Source organism: Protopterus annectens, chromosome 4.part1 (genome assembly GCF_019279795.1).
Source record: "Protopterus annectens isolate FY-2018-M chromosome 4.part1, PAN1.0, whole genome shotgun sequence".
Lineage (NCBI taxonomy): Eukaryota > Metazoa > Chordata > Ceratodontiformes > Protopteridae > Protopterus > Protopterus annectens.
In genome coordinates this window covers 920,010,080-920,034,607 of record NC_056734.1, presented here as the reverse complement: position 1 = coordinate 920,034,607, position 24,528 = coordinate 920,010,080, and positions in this window count along the sequence as shown.

The window sequence follows — 24,528 nt, the reverse complement described above, 5'->3', positions numbered from 1 at the left end:
TGTTTACACTTTATTTTTTATATTTTTTATGGTTTGTTTTTTAGGTTTTAACAATGTGTAGTTACATGTTTTTCAGGTTACGCGATTTTACTACTTTTTAGTTATTTGGTGATATATTAATTGTATATACAGGTTCGGGTTAAAATGTGCTGTTTCTTTAAAGGTTTAAAGTTTTAATTAATCTATTACATCACTGATAAACCCTATTTATTCAACAGGAAGTGATGTTTTACTTGTTTGAAAAAGTTTGGAAAAATCCAAACGAAAGTGCTTATTGTACTGGATTACTTGATTTTGTGTGACACGTTTGTACACATTTTCGTATATTATTTTTCTTCAGTAAAATGTTTTTTAGTCAGTCCACTTTTTCATTTTTTTCTGGATGCTATTAATGGCTGCCCAGAACTTTTGAGGATTGTTTAGATGCTTTAAATGTATGCTGTGGTAGTAATTCATTTTGTCTATTTTAACTTTATTTGCTTTGTTTCTGAGTTCTAGGTAGATTTGTTTTGAAGTTTGGAATCTATTTTTATACCATTGGTTCCAGTCTTTGTCTCTGGTTTTAAGCAGCTACCTGGTTTCTTTAGTAAGCCAAGGAGTGATAGTAGCTTTGATTATCATTGTTCTTGGAGGAGCCTATGAGTTCAAGATGTCTACAAAGGTAGAGATGAAGTATCTGGCAGGTTCATCAAGGTTGAGTATTTTAAGTGGAGTGCATTTGCAGCTTTTTAGGGTGGATGTAAAGTTAATGGGGTTAAAGTTTTTTATTCTTATGCGTTTGTGGGCAGTATGCTTTATATCATCCACCATTCACACCAATTTTTATAAAATGTTCTCACAGTAAAATGATCTTTCCATAACTGCATTATTAATCTTGTTCCTTCTTCATTCCATGTTTTTTTCATTTATCCTTTTTATTCCTTTTCCTATTTGTATATATTCCTAATTTTCCTTTACCTCTAGCCATATTTCCAGATGATCAGAAAATCTTATTTCAACTACCTCCACTACTCCTATAACTATACCTTCAGATACTTTAAAATAATGTATTTCAGTTCTATACATACCCTTTTTGTAAGTCCATGAATTGTTGTCCCAAAGTTTTAACTTACCACATCTTCTAACATTCTTCTTTATATCATTTCCTTTATTTTTATATGTGTCTCTTAAATTACAATTAAAGTTTTCTGCTATCACAATAGTCATACTTATCACTACATAGTCTAAACTCTGATAAAATAAGCTTTCACTTTCTTTACAATTAATATAAGCATATAATGCTATAATTCCATATACTTGCTCTTTCCATTTTAAATCTACAATGGTTAACCTTCCCATTTTTGCTAAAGTTACATCTAATTGCTATTCAAGAATACCTCTCATTTCCCAAATTCCAGATTATCTTTTCACCCCATAGTTTCTCTGATTGTAATCTTTTTCAATTTGTTAAAATCGTATGTCTTTTTATGTTATTACTTCTATATCACATGCATTGCACTACTCTACTATTTACATTTACAGAAATTACTCTAAAATGTTCATTTCCTTTTCCTTAGATTCATGGTTTCATGAGTTTATAGTTAATTACTAGACTAGTTTTGCTAATACACAATTCTAAACCTAGCCAATGTCCCTCTCATAGATGCGAGTCAAACACCTTTAACCATTATACCACCTCTCAATTATTAGTTGTATGGATTCTTTTTCATCTATTTCCTTTCTTTTTCCCTTTTTACTTATCCCTTTACATTTTGTTTTTCTGTCTTTTACTCATTTACCAATACATTCTTTTTTTCCTTTTACTACCTCCCAATTTCTGTCTTCTTTATCACTTATTACAGAGCCTTTTTCTATGTCCTCTTTATTATTTTTCTCATCCAATTTTTCTTTTCTTGTTTCCCAAATTGCAGATTATTTTTTCACCCCATAGTTTTTCTGATTGTAATCTTTTTTATTTGTTAGAATCTTATTTTTTTATATTATTACTTCTGTATCACATGCATTGCACCACTCTACTATTCACATTTACAGAAATTACTTTAAGATTTTCATTTCCTTTTAATTAGATTCATGGTTTCATGAGTTTATAGTTAATTACTAGACTAGCTTTGCTAATACACAATTCTAAGCCTAGCTATTTCCCTCTCAAAGATGAGAGTCAAACACCTTTAACCATTATACAACCCCTCAATCATTAATTATATGGATTATTTTTCATCTATTTCCTATCGTTTTCCCTTTGAACTTAGCCCTTTAAAATTTCTTTTTCTGTCTTTTACCCATTTACCAATAGATTCTTTTTTTTCTTTTTACTACCTCACAATTTCTGTCTTCTTCATCACTTATTACAGAACCTTCTTTTATGCCCTCTTTATTCTTTTTCTCATCCAATTTTTCTTCTACTTCTACTACTTCTAAATTTTCTTCTCTTTGCTCATTTTTGTTTCTTTCATTTTCTTTTTCCTAACTCTTATTTTAATTTTTGCAATCCATCCATGTGTCCAATGTTGGTATATGTATAACATTTCAATTAAAATGTTTACATCACGTCCCATTTCCCTACAGATATGACACTGTACCACAATTACTTAATAAATATCCTTCTTTTCCACAAAAAGAAACATGTTTTGGGTTGTTCACAGTAATTTATGACAACCCATTCCTCTCTACATTTATCATGTTTGGTATATGTATAATCTTTTTCTCTTACTATTTTTAACACAACATTACAATCCCATCCACCAGTCCCTAAACCCCCTTTGTCATAAAACTTTGTGATGTCCAGTACTTCTTTAAATAAAGTTTTCAAATGTCCTTTCAAAGTCTCTCTTTCCACCTCTGCTCAGAATTGGAGATGAATTTCCTTTCTTACCCTGTTAAATTCATGCAAAGATAAAAATTCCATTGAAAAGATTCAATGAGTTATAGTCTTTCTTTTTTTCATATTCTCCAAGAAAATTTTCTATTGAAAAACAATCTCAAATATAATGCCTTTATTAATAAGAATAAATGTTCTTAACTCATGTGGTTTTACACCCAAACGATCTATTAAATTATCCCACACTTCATACCTGTCCATCTTCATCTTCTTTACTTTGAATCCTTACCACATATTTCCTTTTTTCACTTTCTTTTACCTTCTTTTTCTACTTTCTTTTACTTTCTCTGCTTATGTTTTCTTTGCCATCTCACCAATAATCTTAAGGATTGCCTCTGCATCCTCGATTTGTATTTTCTCCATAATATCTCCCCAAGAAACATCTCCTACATTTTTTGGCTCACTCTGTATCACTATGTCTTTAAGTAAATCATCCCACAACCCTTCTGACTGGAGAGTTGTAGTTATTCATCCATCATTTGCCGAATCATCTCCATCAAATAGACTTCTTTGAAATAGCACCTAGAATTCTGGAGCTTTTCTCCCTGGGCCTCCACTGAAAATGGGCACATTCTGGCCCAGTGGACTTCCCCGGTAATCAAACTGAAAATAAATAATAAAATAAATAAATAAATTCTGCACACATTCTCCAGACTTGATATTTGCTTTCTGCTCCATTTTACTTAGCACTTCGTTATCTCCTTCTCTCTCCAACTGCCTCTCTATTTCTCTGGGCCACCTCTGTACCTGGAATGGAAATAGGAAGTACTGCTTCAAAATGGGTCCCATTCACAACAATGATGAGTAGGGGACATTCCTGGTAGGGGAAGTTCCTCAATGTGGTGCACAAACTTCCCCTGGTAGTATAAATGCAACTTTGGGTCTCCCCCCAAAAGAGCTGGCTACCGTGGTATTAACCTGGTCAACAGGGGATAAATAAATATGGTGACTAAAGCAGATTTAGTTTAGAAGTTCATTTCAGAACATTGAATTTTGTAAGGTTGAGATCATATGAGCACTTTTCTGAAATCTCTAAAAAGAAGCTAAAAACAAAAATAGTGTTTTTGCAGGGGACAAGCAGCCTTCTGAATTGTATATATTGACTTTAAGATTATAGAACAATGGGGAAAAGGGCAAATTCCCCATTCTCCACTGCATTGCAATCTCAGTACAGAGAGTTTGACTTTTAGAGTGTCTATCATATTGTCTCGACTTTATGAAGTTTGACATTCTGAAAAGCTGATCTTCTAAACTAGCTCCACCTAAACAACTGCATAGGTTATGTTGCTAGCTAGGGTGGGATCCGATAAACATGAAGCATTAAAAAAATGTGAGTTTACTCTGCCTCTCCATTTTGACCTGTGACAGCTCTTATCTCTTCTGTTTCACTTAATTGAATATACAGTCAATGAGAAAGAGGGAGAGACTTCCTAGAGCATGTGATAAATAAAATGGATCAATAGCAGATGAGCCTTCAATTTTTGCACTATTGTTGGAAATAGCTTGTGCCATGCAGTAATAAAATTGCTTCAGTCTTTACTGAGGTGGCTCATGTAAGTCTGAGTCCATGTGCGTGTGTGTGTGTGTGTGTGTGTGTGTGCGTGTGTGCGTGTGTGCGTGTGTGCGTGTGTGCGTGTGTGTGTGTGTGTGTGTGTGTGTGTGTGTGTGTGTGTGTGTGTGTGTGTGCCCGCGCACATATCTTTAAGCCTTAGAAGCAGTTCCTGGGTTTGCAGAACATTACATTTTGCCTTATTTTTGCCTTCTAATAAAGTTGCTAGTGTTTCATATACCTTATTGTTCAGAAAATGCATATTGATACAAAACATGCATACTGTTAACTTTTTTGTGAATTAGAGTTCTCCACCTACCTCTCATCTCTCCCTGATATTGCAGAATGCTTTTGATATTACTTTATGCTTTTGCAGTCCCTGATAAAACTTGATTTTCTTTTACAAATTTCTGAGGATTATAGTCACTCAGTAAAATTCCAGTTGTTAAGAGTTTCATAGTTCTTATAATTCAGAAAACATATGCAAATGCAAAACATTTTGTGCAGTTCATTTTTATAGTGAAGTAGAGTCATCAGTATGCTGTTGAGCTCTCACTAGTTTTCCAGAACATTTTTCCTAGCATCTCATATTTTTGCCATTCCATGTAAAACATGTTTAATCTGGAAAATCAATGAGGATTGCAAACAGCCAGTATAATGTCAGTCATTAGTGTTTCATAAATTGTATTGTTCAGAAAATGCATGTTGAATCCAACCTGTTGTGATGTTAACCATTTCAGTGAATTGAAATTGTTGCAGGACACTAAAGGCTTTGCAACATTAATAGATTGCTTCTTATAGTTCCTTTCATCTACACCTGCCTACTGTGTGACTTTGAGCAACCTGACAGTGCAATTGGGTTTCCCTGGAAAGGAGGCAGGTTTACCTGGTTAACAAAAAGATATATCAAAAATGTATACTCTTTAGCCCCCCCCCCCCACACACACACAATTATTTTCATATTTTCAGAATTATTTTTAGTTTACTTAGAATTCTTGAGTAAAGAATCGAGTAGTATTTTAGTGTTCACAAATAAAACTTGCGGCTTTCTGGCAAACTGTTGTGGATTGAAGTCAAGAAACAATGATGGGCATTTGAGTTTCAGAATATGTATCTTTCAGAATTTACTTGCTAATGTAGCCTTCTAAGTATATAACAGAAATATTTAAAATAGTTCCTGACTGTATGAGTTTGTCTGATTCTTGATCTAAGGAGTTGAGAAGGTAGCGGGGATGCACTGTATGGTACTGACACCACTGAGATGAGATATCTTTTTGAGTCATTATTTTTGCAGTATATTGATCTGAAGCAGCACGATGAAATACATTTCTGAGCTATGATTTATTTATTTGTTTGTATTCTTAATCTCAAATAGATATATGTGGAGGGCAGTCATACACATAGCAGTAATTGTTGGTCAAATCTGTGTGTGTGTGTGTTTGTATTTTCTCAAGCTCACACACTTTGAGAAGGAACAGTTGTTAGCTGAAGTACATTTTGCCTCATACTTGTGATCTATTCCTTGCAAAATTTGATGTGCTCTGGTAAAATCCTCAGCTTCTTTTTTTTTTTTTTTTACTGTTGACAGCATGTTTATTATTTGATTGTGAGAACTGCACAAAGTGAAGTCTATGAGTTTTCTGTTAGGATTTTAAATAAAGATGTATTTTTAATTTAGATGTTTCTGACGTGGAGTACAAAAGAGTTTTTCTGGCACTTACTGCAGACAAGTAAGGCTATGAGTTGATAATCAGATGTTTCCTCTAGTGCAGGGATTTTAGTCAGTATCCTTTTCATTTGTAGAGTATAATTCAGATCAAGTCACTTCACTAGAGAGTGGTCCTTGGCTGGCCCTGAAAAGGCATACTTGTATCATGTAGGATATTCTATGCTTTTAGCAAATTTATTGCACATTGTCTGTGGTATCCCTGCACCCTTCACATAGGTTAATGTTTCAGTGCATGCCCGTTGTCTATGAATCCCAGCATGTCTGCTGTAGTTTCATGGCTTGCTATTTGCACTTTCAATGCACTGAGTATAAAGGAAGGAAAAGTTCACTGTTGCTCATGCCAAGTCTGTTTTCAATGCAAGAGTTTTTGTTTTGTTTAGCAAATGGCTATCAGTGCTTTCCTGGAAAAAGTTTTAAATTAAATCCATATCTGTGTGATCAGTGCAAAAGTAAAGAAGTAAATAGCGTGTACACGTACAGGTCTGAACAGTGTTTTATGGTAATTGGTGGGACAGAGTTGAGTAATGGGATACTGGTATGGCTGAGGCAGGCATGGTAAATTACCATGCCTTAGGCCCCATTTGACCATGATTCAGCTCCTATGGTAAATATTTAATTCTAATGTTCTTGCCTACTTGGCCCAGGTAATGGCTGAAAATGGTCCTTGGACCAGTTTACTTACCTCCTTAACAGTCTTAGATGCAGAAAGCTTCCAGGGGTCATGTTAGGGATATTGCAGTTGTCAGCCTTGAGAATCCTATATTTCCTTGCCATTATGCTATAACATGTGGAAGAGTATACCTGGATGTCAAGGAAAATAGCCAAGAAAACCAACACCATGCAGGCTTTTATGATATAGTCTTTTTTCCTGACATCCTGTGAAGTATAGATTGGCCCTATGCTGCTATCAGGGGCTTGATTTTTCCACAAGGCTTGTGATATATTAATAAAAAGGGTTTCCAATATATGAAATGCCTGTTGGTCTTTCTGTCTGTGACATTATCTGTAAGATGTCTGAGTAGTGTCCGGACAATTTAAATTTGTCACACATTTGTTACACATCTGATCCATACCAACAGTTCTTTGAGGGGACTTCCACCAGGATCACCTGGTTGGTAGGTGCACCCTCATACTTGGTAGATAGGCTAATACACACAGTTACCATTCAGGCAGTAAACAGGTCACATGCAAGAAGTGTATTTTGTGTTACAGATAATGTCGGTTATGTCCTTGAATGTTGTTTGATGATCCATCATTCAACTTCCAGACCATGCAGGAAATGGCATGTAATACAGCTCAGGCAAAAATGGAACACATAGTAGAGCATGTATTCAGACTTCTTAAGGGATGCTTCTATTATCAAGACACCTCAGGAGGAGGCAATGCAATGAAGACCAGTTGTATGTAGTAGGATGTTTGTTGTGTGCGTGTGTGCTATATTCCATATCATGGCATTACCCAAACAAATTGAGCAAAGGTATACTCATGGTAGCACCTTCCACACTAGGTGTAGCAGTAACAGGAGGTGACATCTTGTCTGCAAATAGGGGGCATGACATAGACAACATATAAGTACTATGATTTATGTGGTATCACACCTTGGCTATGGAGGGCAATGCATTGGCTGGTCGCACAGTGCATCAACATCAACATTCATACACAAGTTATTGCATGTGAAGGGCACAATCCAAGCACTTAACACAGATTGAATGACCACAGTGTTTTCTCTAAAAAAAAAAAACAAATCAAGGGCCTAAATCATGAGAACTACAATGATCATCTGAAAGCCTTGCCCTTGTCAAAGTATCATACAGACTCCTGAAGGGTAATCTCTGCCTGATGCAGAGAGTCTCAAAAGACTGTCCTCACAGGTTTACTGCATGTTCACAAGTCCAGTGGTAGCATAAACACCCACTTACAAGATTTTAATTCTAAATCTCTTCTACAACATAAAAAGAACATGGTGGGATAAATATTTATCACAAAGAATATCACTTCATTGGAATTCCCTTTCTTTCCACATAAAACACAATACTTATCGTACTTTATTCACATACAGTCTGGATGAATGGATGAGAAAGTACAAATTCACCCTTGTATTAGAACCCTTGTCCCTTATGGATAGGGGTAACATGTAAGTGCTCTGTCTGGTTGTGAGTTATTCATACTTAAATTACAAGGGGTGAAAAATTAATGGAATGTTGGTCTAGGCTTCTAGAGATCCTCATACATCGATCGATAGCCTAGTAAGTAGCAATGAACCTATGTCACTTAATGGATGTGTATGCTTTACTGTGACATACAGAAGAGTATACCTATGGTCTCCACTTCTTTATGCATCTGGTTAACAGCTGGAGTTAGTGTTATGTGCATCCACACCTCCTATTTTCATATTGTAGCAATGGCTCAACATATGGCCTTGGAACCCCTACACCCCTTGCTTGTACAATTACCTGAAGGAATGTATCTTGAGCATATCTGTGACATTCATAAGAATAAGACCACAAATGCACTAGCAAAGCATGTGGATTTATATGGTGCTACACGCTCTTTTAAATTTGTAGTATTAAAGTTCTTGATTAAAGATTTAAAAGGGAGTGATTTTACCAACTAGATGGAGTATGCAGAAATGAAATGGAACATTTTGCTACAGGCAGATAAAAAGTGTGGTTTAAATTATGTTGTCCCTTTAAAACTGATATTGAAATCACATGATTTGTTTCAAGGATTGTTTTACTGGGAACTGTTGGGGATTTTACCAGTATATATGTGCTATTTATTTGGCTTTTTAGTCTGATGAAGCATTTTGGCATGGAAGTGATTACTTGGTAAGGTTAGTTATGCCTTGAGCTTTGTTGGTCTGTCCATTTGTTTTCTATTGATATACATTTTTACTAAATTTTTATATTTTATATGGAGTAATAAATACTCTAAGTATTTCCATATAAAGATCTTCCAATAAATACTTGAGGTCTAACTAACTGACTTAAATATCATGCTTTTGACCTTCTCATCAAATAATGTATTTAATCCACTACTCTGTAAGAATTTCTAGTAATTTGCATCTACTCTAATATTATTTATAATTAAATTGTAAAATTTAGAAAGAATTCCTTTGTAAGTTAATTCAAGTTTAATAATAGAAATCATATATTCACCTAAAAGAGGAATACAGTTATATTCCATTTCAAACATATTATTAAAGAAACTGTTTAAATTCTCTACAATAGCAAAAGTTAGCATGTTAATAGAGTTATCTAATTTATAATCATTTATTAAACATTTTGCTATCCTTACTTTACCTTTTTCAAAACAATCACAGCAACGTGCTAACTCATTTTCCTTTAAAAGTGACATTTCTGTAAAATTTTTAGATTTTGTAAATCCTAAAGTCGATGAAATAGGAAAGCCCAAAATTTCCATTTGTTAATTAATGCAATTTTGTAAATACATGTTTTATTGCTTGTAAAATTAATAAACTCCACAAAGAAAGAAATTCCCTCTAAAGCATGTTTCAATAACCAAATAAAAAATGATTACATTATTAGATTAATACTTTTATCCAAGCTAAAAATAACCTAGTCATAAATATCTTTCCACTTGATAGTATAAGTTGAGTCTAACCAAGTATAATTAAATTAAAAATGGATGCAATGCTATATTATTGTATCTAAGCGAAAAGTGACAACACCATATTCCCAAAATCTAACATGACTTTTATATGTAATGTTTGTTTTGAGGGCATCATTAAAATGATATTAATAACTTCTCCATTTTTGAAAGACTTGTTCAGATAGCAGTGCTGTTGAGTGTAATGCATAAATATTTTAGGTAGTATACTCATATTAACAAGCATTTTTCTATCTTCAAAAGTGAAAAATAGTCATTCCATTGTTTAGTATAAATTGATACACATTCAATTATTTTAACAAAATTAACATTAACTATATCATTAATACTTCTTTGAATTTTCATTCCTAGATATTATAATTATAATTCTTATCCTTATCATTATATTTATATTTGTCAACCAATATGTTATCCATTTTTGATTCACCAATATAGTTTCAGTTGTATTCTTTTTAAACTTCAATATAGAAATTTCCTGAAGTTGTTCAATTTCTTTATGTATTTCTTGCTTTTTCAATGCCTAGGCTAATTAACATCAATTTCTTACTTAAATTTCCCATTAAATCTAAGATTGTTATTATTCTTTTCAGTTATCATACATTAATTTATTAATAATAATTACAGTTTGAGCTTTATTGGTCAAATTGTCTATGATACCTTGCAATCGTGTAGAGAAGATAGAAGATAGAAGTAAATATTTTATTATCTACATTTAATAAAGAAATCTATGGTATAGATGACATGACTGAGTTTTTTTTCTTTGTTTTAAAATATGATATTGCTGAACATTTCTATAAAGGGGGAATGATTTGATTTCTCTAAACCATTATGTAGACTTATTTGAGCAATTCTATTATATTAGCAAGGAATAATTATAAATGTCAACACTAAAATCATCCAGTCCTGGGACCTTATCTTTTTTTAAATTTCTTTAATAATTCTGTCTTTTTTCAGATATGAATATTGATTTTTTTTAATTACAACAGATATTTTCCTTTGAATATTTATCTAATTTGTATTCATTAATGTTTTTCTTTTATTTTCAACCTCATTCAAATCTTTATGATAGCTTTTGAAAATATGAAGTGTTTCATCCATATCTGATTTTACTTTATTAGTTTTTGGATGTCTAATACTATTAATTTCAGATTTTTTAGTTTACTCCTGTTAACTAATCTATGAAGATTTTTAGGGGTCATGCATAACTTTGTAATTTTAATTTTTCTAAAGCAATTTTAACTTTATGGCTTAAAATATTTTGATAGTGTAAAGTTAATATTTCAATATAGTCATTACGGGTCCCTATTAATATGACAAAATGTTAGCTTGTCGAACTACAAAAGATCGACAGCTAAAGATCGAAACGTCCAAACCACGAACAATCAGCCAAGCAGCATTTTTCCCATGGAAAGAATTTGCTTGGTCATTACACAAACACCTTTGAACCTGAACTCCCACACCCCCCTAACTAAATGCACTAACTCTGAGATCGCTCCTCATCGGGGAAAGGGCAAATTCACATTAACGGCCAAGTGAATTCTTTCGCTGAGAAAAAATTCACTTAGCTGGCCATTCGTGGTTTGGCTCTTTCGATCTTTAGCTGTTGAGCTTTCATAGTTTGACAAGCTAAAGTTTCGTCAAATGAATAGGGACCCTTCATTACTAACCAATTTCTTATTATGCTGTTTCATTTTAGCTTGAAGAATAAATTCTTGTAATTTTAGCAGTTCTTTATTCCATTCCTTCATTTTATTACATTTCCACCTTCCCATTTTATCCTTAATATGCATTTTTAAAGAGTCATACAGTATTACTTTATTAACCTGCCCGTTATCATTTAGAAGAAATACATCATCTATTTGTTCTTTAATACAATTTTTGACTTTTTTTAGTTTAGTCATATAGACAAGGATTCTATAAATAATTTGATATTTTCTTAGAGCCATGGTAAAATTCATACTTAAAGCATTATGATCTGACAATCGACAGGTCATAGTTTTAAAATAATTGAGTTAATTCAGTAAATCTATAGAAGCATAAATCCTGTCTATTTGTGTTTCAGTCTCATAAGCATAAGAATAAAAATAATTGTCATCAGCATTTGTTATAAAATCAATTAGATTGCTATTATTAACCCATTGATTCAGTGCTTTAGCAGGTTCTACAATTTTGATTCTATTCTGCTTACTTGTATCACCCATATTAATTATACTACTGAAATCCCCAGCCAATATTGAACTACATTTCCAATAACTCTATAAAATGTTTAAATGATTTCTGACTATTCCTACACCAATTCCTGAGATCTAATAGAAATTACCTAGTGTATAAAGGGTATTATTAAATTGAAAACTTACTATTGAGTACATTCCCTTTGGTTCATTAATATTTTACAACTTCAGGCATTACAGATGATTTTAATATTGAAATTCTAGTGCTCAGTTTTAATACTATATTTATTTCCCATATACTAAACATCACTCCCTTCTATTTTTTAAACACTAAATCTCCTAAAACACCATAACAAAATTAAAACTCTAATTATGTAAATTATTATTAAAAGCCTACAGTTCATGGATGCTAAAGCTCCTAATTTGCCTAGCCAAATATACAAATTAGTCTAATAACACTCTTACCAAACTAAATCACAAACTACTTTTAAGTATTGGTGAACAGCAGTAACTTAAACAAAAATTAAGAGAATATTAATAATAATTTTAAAAATACTACCAATTAAGATAAATAAAATTAATCCATTTCATAAACTATATATGTCCCCCTTTTTCTCTTCCATTACCATTTCTTTTTTTCTAATCCTTCCAATTCTCTCTTTTCTTTCCCTTCCTATTCTCTTTCCTATTTCATACCTTTCCCAATCTCAGTTCAAAATTAATAGTTCATCTGAACATCTCATCTGATTAATAATAATTAGTTTAAATAATAAAATAATATGTGCATGCTGTATACATTAAACATTGGCTAACTATTATGTATTACACTACTTAGCTATCAAATCTCGTATACCCTTACTAGTTTTGTGAAATACTAGTATAAATATAAACTGCATTATTACATTTTTAAATAATATAATAAAATTAAATATCATTAAACAATTAATCCATTAACATATAAAACATATTTTTTCATGGAATAAATGTGTTTATAGAGTTAAATTAGTTGATTAATTGAGTTTCATATTCATCCTGGAATTCAAAAATATGTTCAGGGTAATTATAATTAGCTGTACTCAAGCATACTTTTTACATAAGAAATATATTTTTGTAATCATCAAATTTATAAGTTAACAATTCTACCTACTAAATTAACATATCCCACACAAAGAAGAAACACTAACTTTTTAGATGTGCTACATAGAATGAGAACATTGGATATGCAATTGTATGTATTAACGCATATAATATAATAATACCCAACAGTAGATCCTTTATGAATATATTTGTCTGTTTTACATTATCAGTCATTTTCTTCTTATTCACCCTTTCCCTCACCTTTCTTCATATAGCCATTTAACATCTGGTCATTCATTGCATTAGTGATTTTATTTTTATTGCAGTACCAGCAGCTCTTTTAACTCTTAATCAGATTATAAACTATGCAAAAGATCAGATTTATGGCCTCTGTTAATCAATTTTTCTCCTTTCCCACCTTTACTCTACCCAAAATGTTTGAAGTGTAAATGTTATTGTTGTTCTTTTGGCTTTTCCCAGTTATGGGTTGCCACAGTGGAACTCCGGTACGCTAATGATTGGCAGTAGATTTTTATGGTGCCAAGGTGCCAGCCCGACGCCCAACCTTTAACGAAGGCACGCCCATTCTACGTATGTCTTTTGAACACCACCCAACCGCGGGGAGGACATGTGGACTCCACACAGAAGGTGCTCCAGCTGAGAATCGAATGGGAGAACCTCTTGCTGTGAGGCAACAATGCTACCACTGCACCACCGCGGCTTAACTACCTATAATCACCATAATCACCACAAATTGGCTAAATAATGTGAGTCACTAAAACAATTAAAGTAATTCCAGTCTTAAAATGCCAATGGATATATCAGACAGACACATTTTATTCATTTATACATTTAAAAATTAATTTATACGTTTAAAAATTTAGGCTACATATTATATGTTATAGTTTATATTAAAGTGAACACAGCTTGGTTATTCTTCTAGGCTGCTTTAATCTGTAAGGTTAAATGTTCGCTTCAGCTAATTCACTCAATAAAAAAAGAGAAAAAAAGAAAAAAAAAGAAATACACCCTCTTCATAGTGTCAACCAATAATGCTTCACATTTATATGAAATATATACTAATACCAGCCCTATTGCTTGCTTGGCTTTTTAGTAAATTATATTAAGCTCCATAAAAAGAAAGAATAATTCTCAGGTATTCCATATATTCTCAAATAGTTTATCTTAGTCTATTTTTCTAAGTCATCAACTTGATTTAAAAGCCAGTGATTTTGTTTCAAGAGAAATTCAGTTTGAGACTCACCTTCATTTATCCTCCCCTCATGGTTATTTGTAGTTTATTCTATGTTACTGATCTGATTACTTTGTTGTTTTAATAGTGTTTCTAGCTTGTCCATCTTCCCCCATATCTTTCTTTGAAAATTTCTGTTTTTGTATCAGATCTTTTCATTTTAATTGATATAGCATGCATGCTAGTAATCAATGCCTGAATTTCACTTTTAACAGAAGGATCCAGAGTACCATTTTTGTGTGGCTCGTTTTGTAATTTCTTCTGAATAAAGTAGATAAGAATTGTAACAGGAAATTGTAACAGGAATTTTATAATTCTTGGAAAATCCAGACTCAAACTTCAGACTCAAGCTGTCTTCTTTACTTATTAGTGACTTTAAATAAATATTTTAAATTTCCAGAAACTTATTTTTGTCTAAAATTTCTGTCACAATAATAATTTTCATTTTGAGTTACAGAGCTCTTTCCATCTATTGCTTTCAGTTAGCCATCTTGACCACACTGTTCTCTTTTTCAGGCTTGCCATTTTTGCATAGCCAACAAACACTTTGGGCCAACACCCTAACCCTTGATGTTCTCCTTTTCAACATTAAATTATTTTGAATATATTCCTTTCATACAAAGTGTAGCCTTTCTGTTCTTTATCCATTTAATAATCCATTATATAATATACTGGATGAAACTCTGCTTTCAATGCATTTATTATACTATAGTGTGGAAGCAATAAATATACTTTTTCAAGGTCCATATATATATATATATATATAATATGAATAGGCAGATATTTTATTTTATCTAGAGTGCATACTGTATCTGAATACAAATAAAAGATTTGTAACAGCTGTCTCATGAATGAAACCATGTTGATATATGCCAATGTAATTTAAGCCTTTGGTGGGTTCTGTGGTCCCTAGCAATACTCTCTCAATACATTTCCACAATATAATCACAAAGCTTTTTGATTTACAGTTTTTGGAAGCCCACAATTTTGTATATGGTACTAATACTGTCTTTCTTCCATTGTTCTAGGTTTTTAGGTTCATAGGAGATTACTATGCTAGCAGCTTAACAGTCATTACAAGCCTTGCCAACAAAACCCAATTTTGGCAAATATATGCATTTTCTTTGTGAGAAACATCTGAGTCTAGCCATGTACATGCCAAATAGTGCATTGTACTTGATTATTGGTCTAATGAGGGCTGAGTACAGTCAGACTACAATTTCCATGGATCTGGACACTGTACCTTTACTGAGAAGTTGTGCCAAATAGAAGGATTTCCTCACCACAGTTGACACATGGCAGTCCAAGTTTAGGCTACTATCTGTGTACATATACCTTTCACCTCTGAGTCTACTGTTAGGGCATACTAGTGAGGTTGTAATTAGCAGTGGTATTTGACTTCCCAAAGAATGTGATAATGTACTTTTCTGCATCTAGTTTTAGGTCATGGTTTTGGCGCCAATCATTTGTCTGACCTAGACCCTCCTGATGGGTATCTACATCACTGGCGGATTCAATGATTGCCCCCAGATTGCAGGTAGCAGCAAACATTGTCATTCCAAGGTCTTTCACATTAGCCTTGACTTCAGAAATGTATATTCTAATCAGGAGTGGTCCCAGCACTGAGAATTGTGGCACACCACTAGTAACTGGTCTCTTGCTGGACCTGGATTCACCAGCTTTAACCATTTGTCTTATCCATGAGCCAATTGACTATCCATGTGGTGACACAGGGATTTATGCTCAATTTTGTGGGTTTATTTAAAATATCTGAGTGGGGAATTGTGTCAAATGCCTTGGCCAATTCAAGGTACATGGTATCTACTGTTTTACCTCATCCATGGCATTGCTGACTTTCTCGTAGGTATGATCTGCCTTTGATAAAGATATATTGGGTCAGGTTCATTGTTTGGAGGTTTCCTATGTCATTATTTATCAGGACCGTGACTATTCTTTCCATGGTCTTAAATATAAGACTAGTCAAAAACATGGGTTTGGAATTTCCTGGTCAGTAGATGGTTTCCCTTTATGCACAGGGATGATGTTGTCCTCCATGGATTGAAACAAAGTCAGTCCAGAGGTTGTGGTTAAATAGAGATCCTAATGGTCCTGATAAGTCATGATTTAAGCTGTTTAAGAGGCAACCTGGCCCCAATGAAGCTGTGTGTTTAGCTCAAGAGATCATAGTGGCAACCTATTCCTTGGTGATAACTGGTGGAGGAGTGGTGGAAGGCATTTCCTGGGGGAGAACTTGGGGTAATGAGGAGGTGAAATTTGGGCTGAATGTGTTGGCCAGCAGATTTGCTATATCTTCTGGCTGAGTATAGATGATGTCATCTGCAACTAATTCCACATATCGTTGGGTGTCACCCTTAAGATTGTGGATATAACTGAAAAATGCCTTATGGTTATCCTTAGCTTTGGAGGAGGAATATATGCTTTTTCTAAGCACTGTTGGGACAGGTATGTAAAAATCTTTTATCTAGTTCAGGAGATGTTCCTTGTCTAACCCAATTCAATGATATAATTTTTTGATATTCATTACTAGTTGCAACATATGGGCATAACCAGTTATTACCTGAACCAGACTGACAAAGGTGCTGCCAAGGCACTCTGTTATAACATTAACAGGTGAAGTGTTAGTGACAATTATATTTAAGATATATATTTTTACATTTAACTTTACAATTCTGTGTTATGTACTTAAATAAGCTTTTCATAGTAATATGTGCTTTATTTATTAGTATAAGACTGTGTTTTCTTTTTTTTTTCTTTCCTAATAATAACTCATGATGAATTTTTACTGTTTTTATATCGTATCATATTGCAGGCAGATGAATCCTGTCTCATCTGTTTGTTTTTTTTTGTTTTGTTTTTTTTTTATTTTATTCATATGCATTTTTGACCCAGGCTCTTAGCCAAGAGGCTACCTAGTTGTAATCTTTTATCTTTTTTCTTCTAACATACACTCCAAATTACCATAAAGAAGATCCCACATGTCCTCAAAATGAAATTTCTTTGATTATGTTTCCAAATCCTACTTCACTAGATCATTATTAATGGCAGCAACATCTGCTTTAAAATAGCTCATCTAAACTGTCAACAAAACAGCTAATAACTGAATAGTCGGAGCTGCCTAATGATGTGTGATCTCCATACTGGGTCTTTCCAGCCTTTCTAAAGTCAGAACTATGTATAAAATGTTACCTGGTTATGTTTGTATTTCTACTTGTGAATTAGTGCTATAGATAATAAGGGTAGGTGTGTAATATTATCTGACCCATTCTTTCCTGACATATTATTCAGCTTATACTAAGTAAATCCAGTTCTCCCACCAGAACAATATCAGACCTTTTTGCATTCTTCTCAAACTCTTTGACAAAGCCTTTCATGAGGTGTTCGTACAGTGCTTCTGCAGAAACATACTATGTTAATTTAACTCATTACAGCCGAGTGACGTCTCCAGGCATTTCTACAGTTACACCCTACTGCGCCTCTAGCCATCGGGTATTGCCTGTTCATATTTGCATTAGTGGTTCCAAGACCATGCTACGTACAAGGTATCGGAATATTTTATCTTGAAGCATATATGATGGCAAACACAGTTGTACTGCTATAAGACCTCTGTCAGTATTTGTTAGAACTATAAGGTGATAACTTGATTTTTTAAAGGCTGAAGCCACACCCACTGGGAGTTAAAGGTACACACTCAGTAGACCTCTACTGGAGGGAATGTCCTTCATATGAGTACCAAAACATTTCATTTTTATCACTATTAAAATACAACTTGGAAATTATTTTTTGTTTCATCTAAATAGAGACCACCTTATTTATTTTAACATTATGATAATCTATAAGCTTGGGAATTTCTAATGTTTATTATATCTCTTCACAGCAGGTTTCTGATATAGTTTCCACATCTGCAATTTCCTTATGCAGTAATGCTTGTAGGACAGCAGTTTCAGTATTTAAACTTTTTGCATTGTATATTATAATATTCATTCTGTTTTTCTGTAGGAGCAAGTATTTTTTCTTAGTACATTATTAATTCTACTTCTAAAAGGGATTTTGCATTTTCTATAGTTTGTACTTCAGAATTTTATTAGCGCTGAAGTTTAAATGATACTAGACCCTGGCAAAATATTTCTTTTTTTCAATCATATATTCCCAAAGATATAGATGAAAATTATTTGCCTCTAACTTTTTACTTATTTTACTATTGATTTGACTAGCTGTTTCCAAGATTAATTATAACATGACACTGGAATAATATCCATGAATAATACCTTTACCTTGGATATCGAGTAGTGTGCAGTAATTAAATCAATCTTTTGCATTACATTTGCTCTGGTTTACCAATATCATTATTGCCTCTACAATCTACTGCAAAATAATGTATATTATCTCTATATATTAATCTACATAATGGTTTTCTTTATCCGAAATACTTTATTTAAGCATTTCTTGGTAAATAATTCCTTATGCCTTTTAACACTAACTCAATAGAATTGGAGCGTATCCTTTTTCAATGCTCTCTATCTCATGACTGTGTCTGTCTCTACATGGTATTCCTCTATTGCTTTGCTACCTTCTATTCTCTCCAATTACCATTTGTTGCATCTTTTCTCCACTCACTAAGTTGGCATCATCAGTTATTTAAACTGGATTTGGATTTCCTACTTTGTTTTTTTTTTTCTTTCCATTTTTAGTCATTTCTGAGTCCTGCATCTTTATTATTTCCTCTAGCTATGGATTAGCCAATAGCTTAATCAGATTCTGGTTTTCTGTAACACCTCCCCTATGACTTTCCTCCTGTTATTTTGTTTCATCTTTATACATTCCTTATTAGCATGAATGCTTCCCTCACTTTCATATGTTTCAGTTGCTCTTCTCATGTTTTTTTTTTGCTATTTTGAGGTACTTTGTTCCTTTAAACGGCTTGCAGAGTAATTTTCAGTCTGCTCTAGTATGTCTTACTCTGGTACTTATAAGCAGTTTTCATGAATTTCATCATGTCCTTACACCTGAGTAGTGCCATTTTCTATATATACCCAGCTTCATTATATTCTGTGAGTACATTTACCACTTTAATAAATATTGGCACTTCTGGAAGGTATATTCCAATATTCCAATCAAAAGACTATCTGTTGTAGACATTTTACAATTCTTGCATTCATATAAACAACCATGCTTAATCAACTTAGCTTAATAAAATGTATCAAATTGTCCCATGTTAGATGTGTTCAAAATTGCCTAATATGTACCTTATAATGTTGTCCTATTTGTTCCATTTGTCATGTTTGTCATGCAAAGCTGTGCAAACATGTCTTTGCACCTTTCCATATTCATAAGACACAAGATGTCTAGTAGTTCATAATGGGCAATTTACACAAAGTCAGACTGCTATTGGCTTTCTTAACAGCAATCATCACCATCTCACTCAAGAAATAAGAAATAGCTTTTATCCACCTAGATCAGCTCAAAAACAGGAAATGCTCTTACCCACTAACCCTAAAAGGACAAAAGGTGCACAGAAATAAACAATAAAACACCAGAACCCTTATTTCTTTCAAAATAAGTGTCCACTCAGGATGGCCATTTTATCTATGCAACAGCATCCTGATATTGGCTTTCCTGGATGCCAAATACCACCACATCACCTGGAAACCAGAAAATTGCTTTCAAAACAAAAGCTGATCTAATTTAACTCACTTTCCTGTGCTAATTCACACCTAACCACTGCAAAGTTATTCCATTTTTATTTTTAACTATTAATTAACTTGGCTGACTTGCCATCTTGCTATGTCTGTTTTGAAACCCTAACTCTGTGTGTGTGTGTGTGTGTGTGTGTGTGTGTGTGTGTGTGTGTGTGTGTGTGTATGTGCACAAGTGCATGTGCGGATATGCACTTGTACAGAATTAATCACACTACTAGGTGTGTGTCTCCAGCCCACTTTTCTCTCTTATCCAATCCCCCGATCCCCAAGCTCCCATAGATCATGTTGTTACACTCTTTATTCTCTGCTCCTCCTCTCCTCCTACCCACCACACACTTAAACTCTGATTCTACCAAGAAAAATATTTTTCTCCTCTTTTCTCCCCTGGTGTCAGCCTGATAGCTATGCCAGTCCTGCACATCCATGATGGGTCCACCAACCACTCCAGTCAACCACTGGACTACTACCATATTTTAAGCCAAGGATAGCATGAAACCTGGGGCATCCTCGGGGAGTATCTTGATCTTCAAACATCAGCCAGGTTTTTTCTCCTTCAAGGTCTACCACATTCCATGCAATGGGTAGTCTGCATCACACTGCCTCCACACTTTTACATGGGGATACAAGCTATCCTGCCCCTTCAGCCAAGCAAACTACATTTGGCCTCCTGCCTCCAACCAGTGAGCTACTTTTATTCTGTTCACCATGTCCACACATATCCTCCTCTTGAGTAGGTACATCTATCTTCCATGCCACTCTGTCAGTCACTCAGGTTGCTAATCAAACCCAGGTTGATTGGGCTGTAGTCAGGACTTTATCCCCTTTATGCCACCAGAGTTGCTGACTATCAGCACATATCTGACACTCTCTCTCTCTCTCTCTCTCTCTTTCTATCTCTCTTTCTCCACTTTTCCAGGCAACAAATAATCTCACAAGCTATGCATCCCACCTGCTTTTATCCTGTTACCTGTCTCATATTCTCACTCTTTCCTTATATAAAACTGTTGTGGTAATTAATTTGATTCATTTGCTAATGATCCATTCCAATTACAAATGCCCACTGTGCTTCCTATCACATAAAAGTGCCAACCAGACCATGTATATTAATACCCTTCACATACTTCCTCTTCCTTCACCAAATCTGTTCATTCTTACACTTAGTGCTCCATTATCCTGAACCCCAGTCATCATTAACACTCACATAATCTATTCCCTCACACAATGGCATCTAGCCAAAAGTTAGCCCAATCCCACTTCAATCATCTGACACACCTCTCTACCTTCAACTAGATTTATTACCTATACTTACAGTTCTCCCTGCCTGACTTCATATCTTTCGCATTCCCACTCACTCACTTTTTACATAGGCTCATTCTCTCTCATCAGTATATAAAACCAATACACTTTTCTCTGTTTACCTTTTACTCTCTCCTCTCCAGTAATTCTCTCAAAATACTCTTCAACTTTCTTCTGTCAAACTCATGCCCACACATCAGACTTTTTACCAATCTCCCTTAAAACTCAGCCCATATACTATGGCTACCCCAGTATACTCCCTACTGCTTTCTACAAATTGCACCCATCCACCACAATTGTCCAACACTTTTCATCTCCCCATACCTTGCCTACAGCCATCAAAATGTTTCTCTGGTCCCATTATCAAGTATCAGATTATGTAACTCAAAATCAAACTCACTATCATTTCCAAATCACACTTAGTTCAGGTTATCCACTAATCACTTTTTCATACCAAACTATACCTTTTAAGTCCCCAAGTGTAAAGAGCTTTCCTCCTACTCACTTAATCTGTGTGGAGATAGTCACCAAAACCGAGGTCCCTCTAGCCATCACAGAAAAAAGTTCAAATTACTACAGTCCCAGTCCGTCCTTTACAAAATGCTTGCAAACCATCACCTATCCTACTCATTAGGCCAAGCCTCCTTATAGCATTTTTTATAGCATTAAGCTCAGAAAGATTAGCAAATTCCCAGAGGTCTACACGTGAACTGCCCTGTACTCCTTTTACACCATGGTTATAATTCAAACATGGGTGAAACAAGAGATAAAAGATTTAGAGCATGAAAATCAAATAGGGTGAACCAGGAATCCAGGACACCAATTATATCTTCCAAACACACTCCATCTTTATTAAACAACTAGGTTTAGTGCTTTCATCTCTACATAAGAGACTTCATCAGAAACAAATGATCTTAATTAACCAACACTTTATATAATGTTTCTAATTGATGACATCACAAAAAAACTGTAGACATTTAAAGCTGTAAGTACAATAAAAACCTAAACTTTAAAATCACAGTCTAATATAAAACTAATAGTTACATTGGCACAATGGGTCCTAAAACATAATCAGATAATATGAATGCATGTTATTGTAACAAATATATTATATTGTAACCCTTTAACTACAGAAATGAAAAAATATTAAAAATTGTATACCGTATGCCAAAAAAATAAATCTGAAAATTGTTTAAAATTGTCTATTAAAATCTCCTTGTAAATACATTTATTTTCTTAGGAAATAGGGATACTTTGAATATAGGACAAAACACAATAATATTTATGTTTTCATACAATAATTCACAGATTATTTGACCTTTCTATTAAAAAGGGTACCAAGGAAACAGATTCATTGATCCCCGGGGGATACATGGAAGCCAATCTAAACTGCCACTGACTTTCTTTCTTTTTCAAAAGATTTTTCAAGTCCCCTCCTCTAATATCTATTTTAACCATGTCCGATATACCAAACACAAATTTATCAAAACCATCACAAACTATACTATGTTTATACAATGCATTTGTATTTTTACAATTCTTTATTTCATAAAGATGTTCATATATTCTATTTTTAAAAGATGTTCTGTTTTCCCCACATAAAAGTGTTTGCAGGTATTACATACAGTAAGGTATATCACACCCCTAGTATTGCAATTGCCCTTCATAAAATGTACCCTACTATTCATAATATTATTCAATACTACAGTGGGTTCAACATTGATGAAGGAACAATAATGGCACATACCACATCTTCTAGTCCCCTCGTTAACCTTAGGGGTTTTCCCTACCTTGTATTCTAGCAATTGTTTCATATTTTTACCCACCCTAGTCATGAATGTGGGTTTACTACCTACCTTTTTGTGTATAGCTTCATTAGTTCTTAATATATTCCAATTCTTTACAAAAATGTTTTTGATAGCTGGTGTTCTCATATTGTGAGTAAGGACATATACTGTATTGAAATTACTACTGGGATTAGAATTGTTGTTCCCCTTGTTTTCTCCCAAGAGCTCTAGTGAAGTACCTGAACCTAAAAGAGGTAAATACTTATGCCCCCATAGATTATATATATCCTGTAAAATGGAATTAAACAAGTCCAAGGGATATCCTCTCTCTGAAAACATTTTTCTAAGTAAATCAAATTCATTGTCTAGATCTTCTTGGTTAGAAGTCATCCTAGCAATCCTAATTGCTTGGCCTTTGATAATACTAACTTTTTGTACCAAAGGATGATTACTTTCGAAATGTAAATAGGCATTGCAGAATGTCTTTTTTCTAAATATTTCGGATTTAAATCGTTGATTTTGAGTGTCCTTGGTTATTAAAGTGTCTAAATAACTAATACTTGTATTGTTGTACTGAAAAGTAAAAGACAAAAAATCTGTACTAAAATTAACGTGATTGACAAAATTAGATATGTCATCTTCCATACCTCCCCACAAAATGAAAATATCATCCAGGTAACGGAGATACAATTTAATATGGGACCAAAAAGGGCCTCCAAATACATGTTGAATCTCCCAACCTAGTAACACTAAATTACAGTACACAGGTGAACAAGCTGCACCCATTGGAACTCCAGTTATTTGCTGATAAAATTCCCCCTCAAAACACAAATAATTATTATCCAACACTATGTTCATAAATTCACAAATAAGCTTCACCCTATCGTTTTCTAAGTCAGAAAATTTGAACAATACTTCTTCAAATAAAGACAAACCCTGATCCTTGGGAATACATGTAAATAAATCTTTAACATCTATTGTTAAAAATATTAAATTGTCCTCAAATAATTCCTGTTTAACATTCTTTAAGAATTGCCAGGAATCTTTCAATAAATGGGGTGTCTTGTGAACTACATGTTGTACATGTGAGTCAATGAATAAAGTTAAGGGATGTATCTTAGAACCCCTTGCTGCCACTATGGGCCTGAAAGGAGGTGTGATAGTTACCTAGATGAATATTTGTTAGAAGGTAGAATTAATCTTAGTGAGTATGAATTCCTCTTTAGAAAATTTCCCACCATACCAGTGTACTTTGGTATACCCAAGGTGCACAAGGATGTTTTCACACCTTCTTTCAGGCCCATAGTGGCAGCAAGGGGTTCTAAGATACATCCCTTAACTTTGTTCATTGACTCACATGTACAACATGTAGTTCACAAGACACCCCATTTATTGAAAGATTCCTGGCAATTCTTAAAGAATGTTAAACAGAAATTATTTGA